A 15,260-nucleotide genomic window follows, 5' to 3' on the forward strand; every position below is an offset into this window, starting at 1 on the left:
GCATATAGGAGTGAGTGTAGTCACAAGGACCTGGAGAAGAAAGAGCCCCAAAAGGCCAGACATGATGTAATATCATCCATAATAAGGGTAAAATATATGTTGCTATTCATCATGTATCCAAAGAATTATGGAATGGTTTGGGTTGGAAGGGACCTTTAAAGGTCATCTGGAATGACAGAGTACTGAAAGCAAGAGAAAAGTATCTTAAGTGCCAGGGAAAACTGTGTTGAAAGCAACCTAAGATTAGAGCCAAAACAGCAACACCTTATCTTTGAACTAAAGATTCATCAATCACTAATGCTGTCTGCCACTAAACCAGGGGTACACTAAACCAGAATCCTCCACTCCAGCTTTGCCATGCTGTGCTATCAGAGCTCTCCGTGCTCCCCAGCTCCTGCAGAAACTGGACTTTGTGATGTGACCCCAGCATGGCAGCAGCCCAGTTGAAGCATCACCACTCCTACAAAATAAAGCAGTTTTTACCTGACTATCAAGCAACACTAAACTTCTCTGGGAAGCACTGGGTGCAGGAAAATCAGGGACAGAAAAGGGATGTGTCTGTGGAGCAGAGGGCTGGTAAAAATTCTCATTGTTAACATCTGGTTTCATTAGTCTGCCTACCGACAATCATAATTACTTAGTGGCTACTGCAGGGTGAAAAGCCATTTCAGTTTATTAATGTTCTCCGAGCTGCAAACCCGGCAGTGAAATTATTTTTAAAGTGGCTTGTAAAGTTTGTCTCTTCTCAAAGAACGTGTCAGGCTGATAGACCAGGCTGTGAAATTTATGCCCCAATAAAAGGGTGTTTGAATGCAGTTTAATGGCACCTGAAATGTTGAAATTTATGCCCCAATAAAAGGGTGTTTGAATGCAGTTTAATGGCACCTGAAATGTTCTGCTCTGAGAAACTGTCCCCAAAGTCCAGGTGGACCTTTCTCCATTCGAACTCTCAGAAATTTGTAGAAGCTATAACTTTGGCATTAATTTTACAGGAGCATTTATAGCCCAAGGGTCAAGAGCAAAGCCATAAAATGCTGCTCAAGCCCTGAGCTTCCTCAAACCAGAGGTAAACCTGTATCCAAAGGTCTGTCTGGAGCCCAAATTTGCTCTAGTAGAATTCGTTATAAAGCTTAGCCTGCAACAAAGGTAGACTTTTATCTCAGCTTAGTTAAATATTCCCCATAAACCACCATAAATTATCATTTCCCCACTACAATTCATGTTTTGTTCACTCCTAATTACTCTTTCTTCTTGCTCTAAGCACAATCCTTACTCATACAATACGTTTGATGACTGTCATTAAATTTATTATTCTACAGACATATGTTGGATTAAAGTTTACCTGAATGATAACTTTATCCAGTTCCTGCCGGAGCTAATGGAGAAGATATTTCAGTTTATTCAAAGCAGCTGTTATCTCAGAAAGAGGATGATGCTTAAATTATAATAAAAGTTCCGCCAGAAACAGTATTCCTTTGTTTCCCCCAACCATTCACTAAAAGCCCTCAGTCACTTAAGAACTTTTAAAGTAATTTCTAGTATTTGCTACACGGCCAATTACTAAAGGAGCTCTGACCCTGCAGTGCAGTTAATGACCATCTCTGACATATTTCTTACATGTATTTTTTTCCAACATTTTCTTCAACAGCAGCTAACCAGGTGCCTTGCCCTTTTTATCTCCTGTTTATTCCATTTACTCTCATCCTCCATGGCACAGCACACAATGTTTCCACAGAACCAGCCTGCACCAGACACTATTTCACAACTCACCCCTAAAATCCGAATCTTTCACACTTCCACCTCTTCATCTTCCCATCCAGGGAGGGCAGTCAAGGTCAGCCAGATGCAAACGAGGTGTTTGAAGCTGAGGTGTGATGAGGCACTGATTGCTTGATGAGCACGGGAGGAGGAAAGGTCTTGGCTGTGCCTTGGTTCTTAAATCATCCTCAGCTGTGCAGGAAAATTAAGGACAGAACAGTGATGCTCCTCTGACCAGCTTCCCCATGGCATTGTTCCTGTCACAAAGTCAAAGACAGGCAGGGCACATATATTCTCTTTCTCTGACTCCCGCTGGGATGACAACATTGAAAAATAGAAAAAAATATAATTATCAGGGGTTTTCATAGTGTGAACTCAGGATTCCCCATGCTCTTGCAGAGGGGGAATGTTCATCAGGCAAAGGATATGAAAACAAGCTTCAAATTGTCCAAAATCCCAGTAAAAATATTTTTTTTTCTATGGAAACCTTCAACAAAGCTGGTCACCCTTTGTGCACCCATTTCTTGATGTGCATCTCTCAGTGGGGTCTTCCCACTGCTCCAAGAACCCCACACAAACCTTACAGCCCCCCACAAACACACCCCCAGGAGCTGCACCCTTCCCTCCAAACCTGGGTACCTGCATCAGCCACCTCTGTGCTGAGCTGAGCCTGGTTCTCCCCAGAAGAAGGTGCTCAGTTTATGTTTGATAAGATTGACAACAGCATTCTTGTCTTCTTCAAAAGAGCCATTATTTCACAGCTGTAGTCTCCACACTGAGACTTTATTCCCTTAAAGTGTCCAAGTACACAGGCAGCATCAAGGAAGGCACTGAAGTGAGTCAAGTTTAACCCCAAAGAGCTCTCAGCTCCCTGTGAAAGCTGAGAGAAGCAGTAGAGAAAGAATGAATGCTCCTGTAATGGCATCTAACAGCCACAGGGCAAGGGAGAAGTTGGGTTTAGAGAATGAAGAAAAAGCACTAAGTAATAAAAGGTGAGAAAAATCCATCACTTGAACAGGTCAATGAAGGTAAACCACTTGAAGAGACAGACTTAAGATGGAGAGAAAAACCCCACAATTAATAGTGTTCATGACACCCAGAGGCAAAACAAGCCCAGGGGATCAGGAAAGAGGTAAGCCTGTGCTCCAAGGAACAGCAGAAATGAAGTGAGAGCTCTGGAGGGACCAAAAGAAAGAGGCACTCTGAAGAAAGGAAGAAATGCCTCCCCACAAGGTGTTTGTTTTGGTTTTTTTAAATCAAGAATCTCTTATATGATGTGGTAGAAATACAGAAAAATAAAGGTCAGGAGAAGCATGGTTGATTTGGAACATTCCTGCATAGCAGACAAGATGTGTCCTTGTGCAAATTATTCCATGCCACACTCACATATTTAATTACTTCTTTTCCTCTTCCTGGGGAAGCAGAGTTGCTTTATTTACTCCAAGTAATATTTACTCCCTCCTCCCTGGCAAAGACCAGGCTCCCATCTTGGCAAGGGCTCGCTGGTTTACTTAATGCTCATCCCAGCCATGCTGAGGAGAGTGGAGCAGGTTAATTTATCACTTGTTACAATGATAACTTGCCCAGCTGCCGGGTCCAAGAGCCCCAGAGTGCCTCGGGTTATACAGGATCACAGAAGGAAAAGCTCCATTGCATTAAGCTGCTGCCACACTGGCCCTCTCTGCCTGTCAAATACACTCAGATACTCTTGCACTGCCCTTTGAAAATCCCCCATAAAATACAAGTGAAAATCCCTCATCACCTGTGGGAAAGCACAGCTGGGTTCTGCTCAGGGCATTTCAAACTATGGGGTATTTGTGAGCTCCCCTTGCAAAGGCAGCATCTCAGGAAAACCAGAAGTTTCTTTCCATGGACTCACCATACTCAGGACTCTTCCCCTAGACCAGATTGCTCCAAGCCCCATCCAACCTGGCCTTGAACACTTCCAAGGGGGACACAAGCACAGCTTCTCTGGAACCTGTTCTGCTCCACCCAGATCTAAAATCATACCCCAACTTAGCAGCCTCAGACACAGATTTCTATTAAATATCTACATTTTTCTAGGAAAGAAATATGGCAAACCTTGTTTGCATCCAACTTTGCAAAATCAACACAAGCTCTTCAGAAAGGGCTGCTGCCCACTTTCCTTATTTTTCCCCATTTGGTGGAACATTTTCATTCTGTTGTTGTTTGGAGCAATATTTTAATATATATGGCTGAGCTGCTTAAAATAGTACAGCAAGACACTTGTGTGAGGGGTGGAAAACTGAGCTCTCTCACATCCAGTGTTTCTGTTGTTGGAAGTTTTAAATCCCACCTCTCTGGTGGGATGAAATAGGTGCTACTAATCCAATTTCCAAAGTATCATGCATCAAGCTGACACTATTTTAAGACTTTAAAAACCCCGGCCAATTTAAACAAACCTCTGCTCCTTTCCATTTTCTCTGTTCCACAGTTTATGACAGAAGACAGAAGAGAAAGATTGTTTTGGGAACAATGTTTTCAGCACTCTAAAAATAATATAAAAACTGCTGTGCCACACTCTCAGCTGTTACAGCCCCAAAAAGCACAGGCTGTCTTTGCTCACAGAGTCACAATTGTGGTGGGATTTCTACCACACCAGAGGACAATCAATTTTTTGTTTTCTCCTGAAAATAACTACAGCACTTCTGGGTAGCAAGGCAAACTTGAGCCTCTTTTAATGGCCCTTGAAACTGGCCATGTGAAATGAGGGACACAAAGCCAAAGGCCAGCTGAACCTGTGATCTCTGAATGTCTTCACAATCTTCCCAGGAAGATGAATGGCAATCACTGTTCTGCCAGGGAAACTGCATCTGCTGGGAATGGGGTGTAGAAAATGTGCTTTCTGCTCCTCTCAGAGCCAAAATTCCTACACATTTCTTGTAAGTCCCTCTTAGAAAAGGACCGTGTTCAGCTGAGTGACAGTGAAGTAAAATGGCAATCCAGGAATAAATGTTCCTGTGCACAACATCCTCCATTAACATGGATGCTTCCTCACTGGCACACAGGAGCAAGGAAGGAACAAAAACGCATCATTGTACATCAAGTCAGATGTGTTGAGGGATGAACAGATCTCACAGGCATATGGAAACCTCCCCTGAAAACCCAGTTCAGGGAGAGCCTGAGCTGTTTTGTGGTTCCAGGCATGAAGATGCTCAGGACCTTCCACAGATGCTCAGGATTGTGCCTGGATCTTGCTCTGGAAATGCCAGCGGCTCAGCTGAGAGCTGTGGGGATGATTTACACTGCACTGAGAGGGGCCACAGTCCTGCAAGGGTCTTTCATCAGGAGCAAACAGCAGCCTGGAGGGTGGGGAATGCTGATCTGAACCACTGCTCATCCTTCACCTTAATGTGGAGCTGCCCCCAAAGTTGCCATCTATCACTTTTTATTTTTCTCCTGTTGGGTATATTTTGGAGCAGCTGTTTTATGTGGCTTTTTATGGTGATCCTGTGGGAAGCAGCCATTTGCCTGCTGTGATATCCTCACAACTAACACTAACTCCTTATTCCCTTTGGTTTTATTTGGGGTTTTTTATCTGTTTGATTGGTTTGCGTGGGTTTGTTTATTTGGGTTTTTGTCTGTTTTGGTTTGAACTTTTTATTTGCTTTTTTATAAAAGACTGGTAAAGTTGGCATGGCCAAACTCAAGAAAATGTAAACCAGGCTTGACTTTCCAGAAATTACTTTTGGCTGGGCTTAGCTGCACCCCCAAGCTCAGGATCACCAGTATATTTGCAGGTTTTGCTCTGCATCATCAACCTGCTCAGACTCTGCTTGGTGTTTCACAAATGGAGAAGACAGTGGACGTTGTGCCAAGCTTCATTTCAAACAGAAAAACCATCAGCATGAGAAAAAAGAAGAAAAAAATAAAATTGACCAGCTAGAACAGAACAAGTGTCCCACCATCTTCCCCTCCACTGTTATTAATTTTGTATATTTAGAGGCAAATCTGGGTCTAAAGCTTCCATCTCTCAGTTCCTGATGCTATTTGCTGCCCTTCAGCGTTGACATCCCCTGATCTGACTGACTGTTGTCCAAGTGGCACTGGGGATGCTCAGCCTGAAAAGAGGAGACACTGAAAAGAGGAGCCCCACTGTGGCTGTGCAGGACTGGGAGGGTCCCACAGGAAAGAAGGGGACAGAGTGTTCAACAGGGCCTGTGGTGACAGGACAAGGGGGATGGCTTTCAACTGCCGATTGATTGAAGCTGGATCTAAGGAAGCTGCTGTTTTACACTGAGGACAGTGAGGCACTGGCCCAGGCTGGGCACAGAGGCTGTGCATGCCCCATCCTTGGGAACAGGGCTCCCCCAAGGTCTGGGGGAAGATTGCTCAGCTTGGAACAAGATGATCTTCAGGGTCCGTTTCAAGGCCAACCATTCAGGGATCCCCAGTGACCACTTCTGTTGACCCTGGAATCTTGGGATCTGTGTGATGTCACATCCCATGTTCCAACTGGAACTGCCACCACCCAGCACAGAGAACAACTCAACCACTGGCCCTTGTGTCAGCCTACCGTTCGGTCCGCTCCTGCTCACCCTCATCACCGTTCTTGCCGCCCTTCTTGTCACCTGCCCGCTGCTACTCCCATCAGTGTTGAGAGCTTCCTAGTGCCTGGATTTTGTCATCCATCACTTCAGGATGCTCACGTTTATCCTTTGTCTCATTTGTCAACTGAGGGAGGTATGGTGCCATTCCATGGAGGTGGACACCTCCAGCTGCCCGAGTGGGCTGCAGCTCTGTGGGGATGGTGTGGGACAGGGACCCCACTCTGAGGTTTTGCCACCTCTGCAGGCTGTCATGGACAGAGAGGAAGAGATGGAGGTGGATGTCCAGACTCCTACAGGGGAGGACGTGGAAATGGAGGAAGAAGAGACTGAAGAGGAAGAGATGGAGGTGGATATGGATATGGAAGAAGAGATGGAGGTGGATGTGGAAGAGGAAATGGAAGTTGATGTTTATGAGGAAGAGGAGGAGATGGAAGTGGAAATGGAAGAATACATTGAGGACATGGACATTGATATAAAAGATGAGGAAGAGGAGATGATTTTGGGATGAAGACCAATGCCAGCAGCCGGATAGGCACGTGATCCCCACAGGCAGAGTGGGTCCCCTGCTGCCAGACTGGAGCTAGGCTGGTCCCTGTGCAGAGACATGGCACCTCGCGAACTGGAGTCTGGTGGCCACACACCGCCTGTCCTGTGCTCACTTTGGGCCACTCAAGCTCCATCCCACAGCCAGCCAGGCTCAGCTCTGGTAGCAGAGTCCTGCTTTGCCCACATGTGCCAACCTGGGGACACATGTAAGAGCCCTCTGGGCCTGACTGCAGTGACCATGGCACCTGCTTCTCTTCCAGCACTGATGAACATTCCAGACAGAGATGTCACCCTTTTGTACATATGTTCTACAGCTTTTTGTCTTTAGGAATAGGATTTAGGACTTAAGACTTGTAGAATTGTTTTATCTTCTACAAATGCCTTTCATATATTTTAGCTAGATAGGTTCTTATGTATATACGTTCTACGGATTGTTGTTGTTACAAATGTTCTTACATTGTTAAAGTGTTCTGTATTGATGTTCTTCTGTAATAAACAATTTTTTTTTCACACCCCCGTTCTCTTACCATTTGCACTGAGCACAGGCAGCATTTGCAAAGTTGTGGTTTCCACTTGCTCCAGGTTCTCTGGGCTGGAGGTCCCTGGGGGAGCTGGCACAGCCACCCCAGGAGTGGGGGCACCTGTGCACAGAGGGGTCCCACTGACAGAGGTCACCCCCTCCCTGCAGTTTCTCTGGACACACCTGGTAGCTGCAGGGGCAAATCCCAGCGTGCCCTGTCCCATGGGATCCAATGTTGGAGCAGGGCTGAGCCTGCCTGCTCCTGCAGAGCCTCAGCCATGGCTCTGCCCTTGGGAACCCAGGGCTAAGGAGGGTGCCCTGGGCTGTGGGGAACCCCTGTTCCTGAGCACCCTGAGGGGCTGGACCTAAATCAGACAAACTCTGTGTTCTGAGGCTGGCCAAGCACTAACCACTGCCAGGTCCCCAACCTGGATGTCAAACTGCTCTAATATTGAAAAGTTATATTTATTTGGCTTTGTGTACAAGATTATTCTCTCTCAAAAGGATTGGAATCCATCTAATTGCATTTCCAAGCACTAAACTCAGACCAGCCACAAAGAGCACAAGAGACAAGAAAAGAAATAGAGATTTCTAAGGAGATGGAAATTGAATGCTGAGTTTTTTCCCATTATAGAAAGTTTCATAAATTATTACCTGCCAGCTCCTTGCCTTTACTTGTGTGGCCACCACTGAATACATTCACCGATAATGTGAAAATGTTTGTCCTACTGAAAAGTGGGACTAGAAGTAGAAAAAGGCTGAGATATCTGAATTAAAAGACAACATAATGAAAAGAGCTGCCTTATAATAGCAAGATATGATGGACAGCAGGAATGGCTGAAGCCAGCAGAGATAAGTCCATGAACTATTCATGCTACAAAGATTTCTGACAAAACCCCCAATAACCCAAATACAACGTTTTGTCTGGCAGAGCTGATAGGAACCCTGTGCATTTAATTCAGTCATTGGCAGCAAATAGAGATCCTTTGGCCCACTACTACTTATTTTTTTTCACCCAAAAAATGGAATTACATCTACTCTTTGGGAAGAAATTACTGCTTTGAGTGGTTCAATGCAAAGAGTTTCTTCCCATACCCACTCATAATCAGTCACCAAGAGAAATATTTTCTAAAAATATCTCTTCAAAATTTTGGAGTGACTTTCAACATAAATAACTGGGTTATTTTGCTCAAAATGATAAGGGAATTGAATTGGGTTCCCTCATCTTAAAAAGAAATGTTTCTTCCTGGTTCTTCACAAAGAGGAACAAAACACTTTGTTGCAGCAGACTGAAGGGAGGAAGAGGTTTCTTTCCCCCTGAGCTGCATAATAGGAGACAATTTTGTTGCCAAGAGGTAACAAAACCCAGCCGATTTCCAGTTCTTTTAGTGTAAGGGAAAAGCTCTGAGGATCACAGCTGTGGGAGACACAGAGTGGCAGGAGAAGGGGATCTGCTGGGGGGTTTTGGGGTGGGGGACAGATTAAAGAAATACTCAGACGAAACCTGTGAGAGGTCAAGACTCCATCCCTCAGAGGAGAAACTCGATTTGACCCAAATGCCATTCAAATCCAACCAACACTGAGGCATTTCCCCAAGCTCCGCTGAGCCATCAGGTAAAACCCAAATCACTCTGTGGGACCAGGGCAGCAGATCCCAGGCATGGGACAAGGATGCTCCCCTGGGAAGTCACCTCCATTGCCCATGGGACTCACAAAATCTGCTTCTAAAGATCCCAACATCCAAAAAACTCCACATTAAAAGCCTTTAATTTGGGGTTTCACTTCTCCACCTGTCTGCTGTCACTAGGCAGCTGCTCCTCTTCAACACCCTTCTGATGAGTGTTAAGTTTTCTCCTGATTCCCAGCCTAAACGGGAAGTTATTTCCATTTATTCTTCTGCAAGTACTGGGAGTTTGTACCTCCTTTGCTCTTTCTCTCCTGGTGTGCACATAAAATGCCAAAGCCAAGAGCATTTCCTTGTTTAAATCATGTCATTTGTCCTTATTATTTCTTTCCCATAAAATTGCATGGATTTGGTGCTGGCTCAACACTCAGAATATTGACAGCACAAAGTCCAGTTCTTACACTGACCTCTCCAAGTTTTGGACCAAGCCTGCAAAGAAGGAAATACAGCAAAGAAATTCCAAACAGGGGCCCTAATAAAGGTAATAAAATGCCACCTGTGTTTGCTGCAGGGAAGAATAGTGCTGCTTATTAAATCATTAGAAACAATTAAAGCAGCAGAGGGGAGGAAGACAGCGCTATCATTTCCATCTCCCCAGCCCTCTGCCACTGGCAAGAATTTCATAAAGCACAAATCTCCCAGCAGAAATCCCTCAGCAATTGGTTTGCTGCTCGTGGAACACAGCACACACCCTGGTTTTCCTGACCAGAAAAGGAGAATTTGCCTCGATGTTTTTCCCTTGATGTTTTGTGATGTCAAATCCCCCTCCCTGCCCTGAAGTGATATGTTTCTGTAGGGTGACAGCCCTCTGGACAGGCACAGAGAGCTTTGTGTCAGTGTAAGGGATCCCCACAAGGGCAGATCCCTAATTCAGGCTCCATCCCTGCTTACATGCAGCTCCTAGCAGAAAATTCATTGCATTTCCCAGAACAGGTAATTTCAAGCACAGAGCTATTCTGCCTTCCACAAAAGCAGCATGCCAGGGATTGCTTTGGAGACCAGCATCAGGAAACATAGCAACACCCAACAGCCAGGACCATCCAAACCCACTTGTCAGCTCACCCCCACATCTCCTGGACTCACTTGAATGCCCAGGAGGGTCTGAAGAGCCAACTGTTTTCTAAGAAATGGTTGTGCAATCAAAAGGTAAATGACAGGGACAACCAGCCCCACACAGGTGCCCCAGGCAGGAGAAAGAACAGGAGGGATCCATCCCTTACTGACAGAGGTGCAGTTCAAGTGATGCTCTCTCACTGTTTGGGTTGTTTTTGTGACTTTTACATTAAAAACACATCCTCTCAGGAGACAGTCTCATTTAAATCTTCTACCTCTTTAGCTTTGTACACTCAGCCCATTACATTGAAAGATTTTACCTTAATTTCTTCTCCAGGAAAGAAGTAATTGATCTTTTATTTGTGGCACTTTAAATTGGCATGTTGACTACAAAAATCCACTGCTCATCACATCAAAAGTTGATCCAATAGTGCCAATTGCTCCAGTAATGGAGATCCTTAGAGGGATGGGTGGAAAGGAACAGGATCAAAATGGATGGGTCTTCTCAGAGGAAGAAGCAGAATCTGGGAAGACAGCACAGCTTTAAATTAGGATGTCTGCTGTGCATGGCAAGACAAAACACCACCCATTCCTCATCCTGGCTCTGGATGTGATTCAACCCACTCATCCCCAGCTCTGGAGGTGTGGTGGAGTCTGATCCTCACTCCCCTGGCAAATGACAGAGCTGAGCTGATCTCAGCCTGGAATCCCTGAGGGTTGACAGCAAGGACTCCTACCAGATGTAACTTGTGTTTGCAACAAGCACAGCATCCACTGGCAGGGAATGATTTGCTCTTCATCCTTCCCACTCTCCAGGTATTTCCCTAGGAAAATCCTCTCTCTAGTGGGGACAAAGCAGTAGATATGGAAGGTTCTGTCTGCCCCAAAAAGCCACCAGCCTGTTCACCCCAAAGCTCTGCCACTCACAGCCACCAGCTCTGCACAGAGCAGGCAGCAAACTGGTGACTGCTGGCACTGCCTGTGGTCTGAACTGGGAACTGTGGATCACCATCAAGCTGCAAGTGTTTTCTAGTGGGAAGTATTTTACCCAGTTTTATTCAAGAGAACCTTGTGGTTTTTATGGAGTGAGATGATTTATTCTATTTGTTTGGCTGGTTAACAAAAACACATTACACTGTTCTTGAGAAGAACAGAAAGACGAAGTAGAAGAACACCACCTGCAGATTGTTTATACTTAACAAGTTATCGCATCCCTACAATACCCTAAAAATTCTCACACGCTGCTGTGAGAAACACTTGCTGTTTCTCTCTGTTTCTGGAGATCAAGGACCTGATCAGAGAGGAGAGGAGGGAGATGAAGGAGGAGGTAAAGAGAAACAGTTCCTATATGGCACCAGTGCGAGTCACAGGCCCCAAAGTCAGGGACCAATATCCCCCAGCCAGAGAGAGAGGGTACACCCCATGGGCTGACCTGTGGCTCTTCCTGTGTGACCATGGGGAAGACATATGAGGGTGGGATGGGAAGCCCACTTCTGTCCTGGCAGCACAAGTGCATCAACTCAAAGAGGGAAACCAAAGAGTTCCACCAAAATGAAGGTTCCATGACCAAGCTACCAGGTGTGATCTGTCAGATTCCCTTGAAAGTACCTCTAGTATGTATGCCCAGGAAAGAAATAATAACCAGGGTTAGAGGGGCCCTGCCTCTAGCCAGGAAGGAAGAGGCATGGGGAAAACTGGATCCTCTGGATGGTTTGGATCCAATGGCCTGGCACATCAGAGCACAAAAATACAACGCCTTTGTTGATACAGGTGTGCAGTGTACCCTGATACCATCGGGACATGTGGGGGCAGAACCTGTTTCCATTGCTGGGGTGACAGGGGGATCACAGCAATTGACCCTATTGGGAGCTGAGGTGAGCCTGACTGGGAAGGAGTGGCAGAAACATCCTATTGTGACTGGCTCAGAGGCCCCCTGGATTCTGGGCATAGACTTCCTCTGGAACAGCTTTACAAAGACCCAAAGGGACTCAGGTGGGCCTTTGGAATAGCTGCTCTAGAGGTAGAGGACATTAATCAATTAAACACCTTGCCTGGACTATCAGAAAACCCATCTGCAGTAGGACTCCTGAGGGTGGAAGAGCAGCAAGTGCCAATTGTCACCTCGACTGTGCATCGCTGGCAATATTGAACAAATTGAGATGCCATGATCCCCATCCACAGAACGATCCGTGAGCTGGAGAGCCACGGGGTTGTCAGCAAGACCCACTCACCCTTCAACAGTCCCATCTGGCCTGTGCACAAGTCTGACAGAGAATGGAGATTGACTGTGGACTATCGTGCCTTGAATGAAGTGACTCCTCTGTTGAGCACTGCTGTGCCGGACATGCTGGAACTCCAGTACGAGCTGGAGTCCAAGTCAGGAAAGTGCTTTGCCACTCTTGACATTGCCAATGCATTTTTCTCCATTCCTCTGGCTGCAGAATGCAGGCCTTGGTTTGCTTTCACTGGAGGGACGTGCAGTACACCTGGAATCGACTGCCCCAGGGGTGGAAGCACAGCCCCACCATCTGCCATGGACTGATCCAGGCTGCAATGCAAAAGGGTGAGGCTCCAGAACATCTGCAGTACATCAATTACATCATTTTTTAGGGGAACACAGCAATGGAAGTGTTTGAGAAAGGAGAGTGGATCATACAGATTCTGCTGGAAAACAGCTTCACCTTCAAGATGAGCAAAATGAAAGTACCTGCCCAAGAGATCCAGTGCTTGGGAGTAAAGTGGCAAGATGGACGGTGTCAGATTCCCACTGAGGTCATCAGTAAGATCACTGCGATGTCTCCATCAACCAGCAAAAAGGAAACACAAGCTTTTCCAGGTGCCATAGGCTTTTGGTGAATGCACATTCCCGAGTACAGCCAGATTGTGAACCCTCTATACCTGGTCACCCGCAAGAAGAACACTTTCCACTGGGGCCCAGAGCAGCAACAGGCCTTTGTCCAGATCAAGCAGGAGATCACTCATGCAGTAGCCCTTGGCCCAGTCAGGACAGGACGAGAGGTGAAGAACATGCTCTACTCTGCAGCTGGGAACCATGGCTTGTCCTGAACCTTAGGCAGAAGGTGCCTGGGGAGACTCAGGCTCAACCACTGGGATTCTGGAGCTGAAGCTACAGAGGGTCCGAAGCCAACTACACTCCAACAGAGAAGGAAATCTTGGCCACCTATGAAGTAGTTCAAGGGGCCTCAGATGTCACAGACATCTTTTCATTAAAATCCTTTCTTAGGATTTTTTCCTGCTGAAGCTGAGAAGTTTCAGCAACAAAGTATAAACAAGGGTTATCTGCTGCTGTGGAATGCAACAGGTGGATCCGTGATTGATCTTCTGTGGATGTTTGGATTTACTGACCACTCACGGCAGAGCTGGGTCTCGCTCTCTGCTGAGACACAGATCTTTGTTATTCATTCTTTTCTGTTCTTAGCTTAGCTAGCTTTCTGAGAACTTTTCCTTCTATTTCTTTTTAGTATAGTCATAATGTTATATATATATAATAAAATAATAAATCAAGCCTTCTGAACATGAGGTCAACATTCTCACCTCTCTCCTCCTGCCTTGTGACCACTGTCACAATTGGTGACCCCTCGTCTGAAGAGGACAAGTCATCACTTGATGAGATCCCAGAGGAGCATTTGCTGCACTGGGTAAACCCTGAATGTGTGGCATTGATTGTTGCTTCACAAGTGACCACAAAAGTGGATTCTAGCCAGGAGCTGAAGAACTGAAGATCCTGATTTGGACAGAGTTCACAGCAAGGCTTACCACAAAGAGAACCATCTGAAAAGCCTCCAGGAAGATGTTTGGAGAGCCTAGCAGCACAATGCAGATGGCCAGGGAGTGCTGGACCCTGGTACAAGGTACTGTTGGTTTTTCCCTCCCTGAAAATGCAGCCATTCGCAGTTTGTGGCTGCTGATGTGGAGGACTTCCTCCATAGAGAAGGAGGTTCGATTCTCCCTTTCAGAGGAGACGCTTATTTCACTCTGGCACAAATGGAATGAAGAGGATAGAATTCTCCTGTTGGAGACAGATTTCTATGAGTTTTTTCAATGGGCAAAGCTCTTTGGGTTCTTTACGAATGTGATGTATGCACTCGATGTGTTCGTATCGGAGTGCATGGACTCCATTTTCCAATTTGTTTTGGACCGTGGGTTTGGATACCTCTGGATTTATCCAGCATTTAGGATGCTGTTTCCAGTTTTGAAATGGAGAGCAGCTGTTTTTCCCTAGATTGCTAGCTGCAACGGGCTCGCCCCATTTCCCCCAACTCCAGCAGGACAGGACCCTTTGGAGGGGGATGATCTGCTGCTTCCCAGCTCCCCTGCATCCCAGCGGGGGGGAGACCTTGTCCAGGGCCGAAGTTTTTTTCTCTGCGTTTTCGGAGCATGCTCAGATAGACCCATCTTTTCCCCCCACTTCTCTCTCTCTGGGGTGATGGGAGTGGGCGGTGCCTCCCTGGCCAGTGCTGCAAGCACCGCCCCTGGCAGCCCTGCAGGCCCTGCCACGGCCGGCCTCCTGGACCCCGCCCCACTCAGAGATGGGGGCGGCACCGGTCTCCGAGGCCCTGCCTGCTGGGCCAGCGGGGCCGCCTCCCTGGCCCGCCCCACAGCCGCCTCCCCGGGCGGTCCTGCCTCCACTGGCTTCCATGCCTGTGCCGGAGAGCTCAGAAACACCGCTCCCTGCGGCTGCGCTGCTGTTGCTAAGCAACAGCACTCTGGCGTCACTTCTGCCGCGACTCACAGCTGCGCCAATGTTGCTAGGCAACAGCGATTCTCCACTGCGCCCCCCCCCCCGGCTATTTCACTGCTGCCCGTGCACACTCCACCCGAGACTGCGACTGCGCCTTTCACCAAGCTGACCCCAGAGCCAGGAGAAGAAGATGCTGCTGACCCTGTGCTGTGCCCGCCAGCGTCTCCCACAGAGGCAGAGCGTGCGCCTACGCTGCCGCTGCCGGAGCCAAGCGACACAACAGCGGCGTGTTCCCGGGCACCCCGGCCACCTTCCACCGAGCCAGTCCCAGTTCAGGATGCTGCTGACAATGACACCGAGCCTGCGGGACCCTAAGAGCTGCCTGCGCTCCCAGTGCTCCTGGTGGCAGCTGCCATGGCAGCTCCT

Source organism: Ammospiza caudacuta, chromosome 7, assembly GCF_027887145.1.
Source record: "Ammospiza caudacuta isolate bAmmCau1 chromosome 7, bAmmCau1.pri, whole genome shotgun sequence".
Classification (NCBI taxonomy): domain Eukaryota; kingdom Metazoa; phylum Chordata; class Aves; order Passeriformes; family Passerellidae; genus Ammospiza; species Ammospiza caudacuta.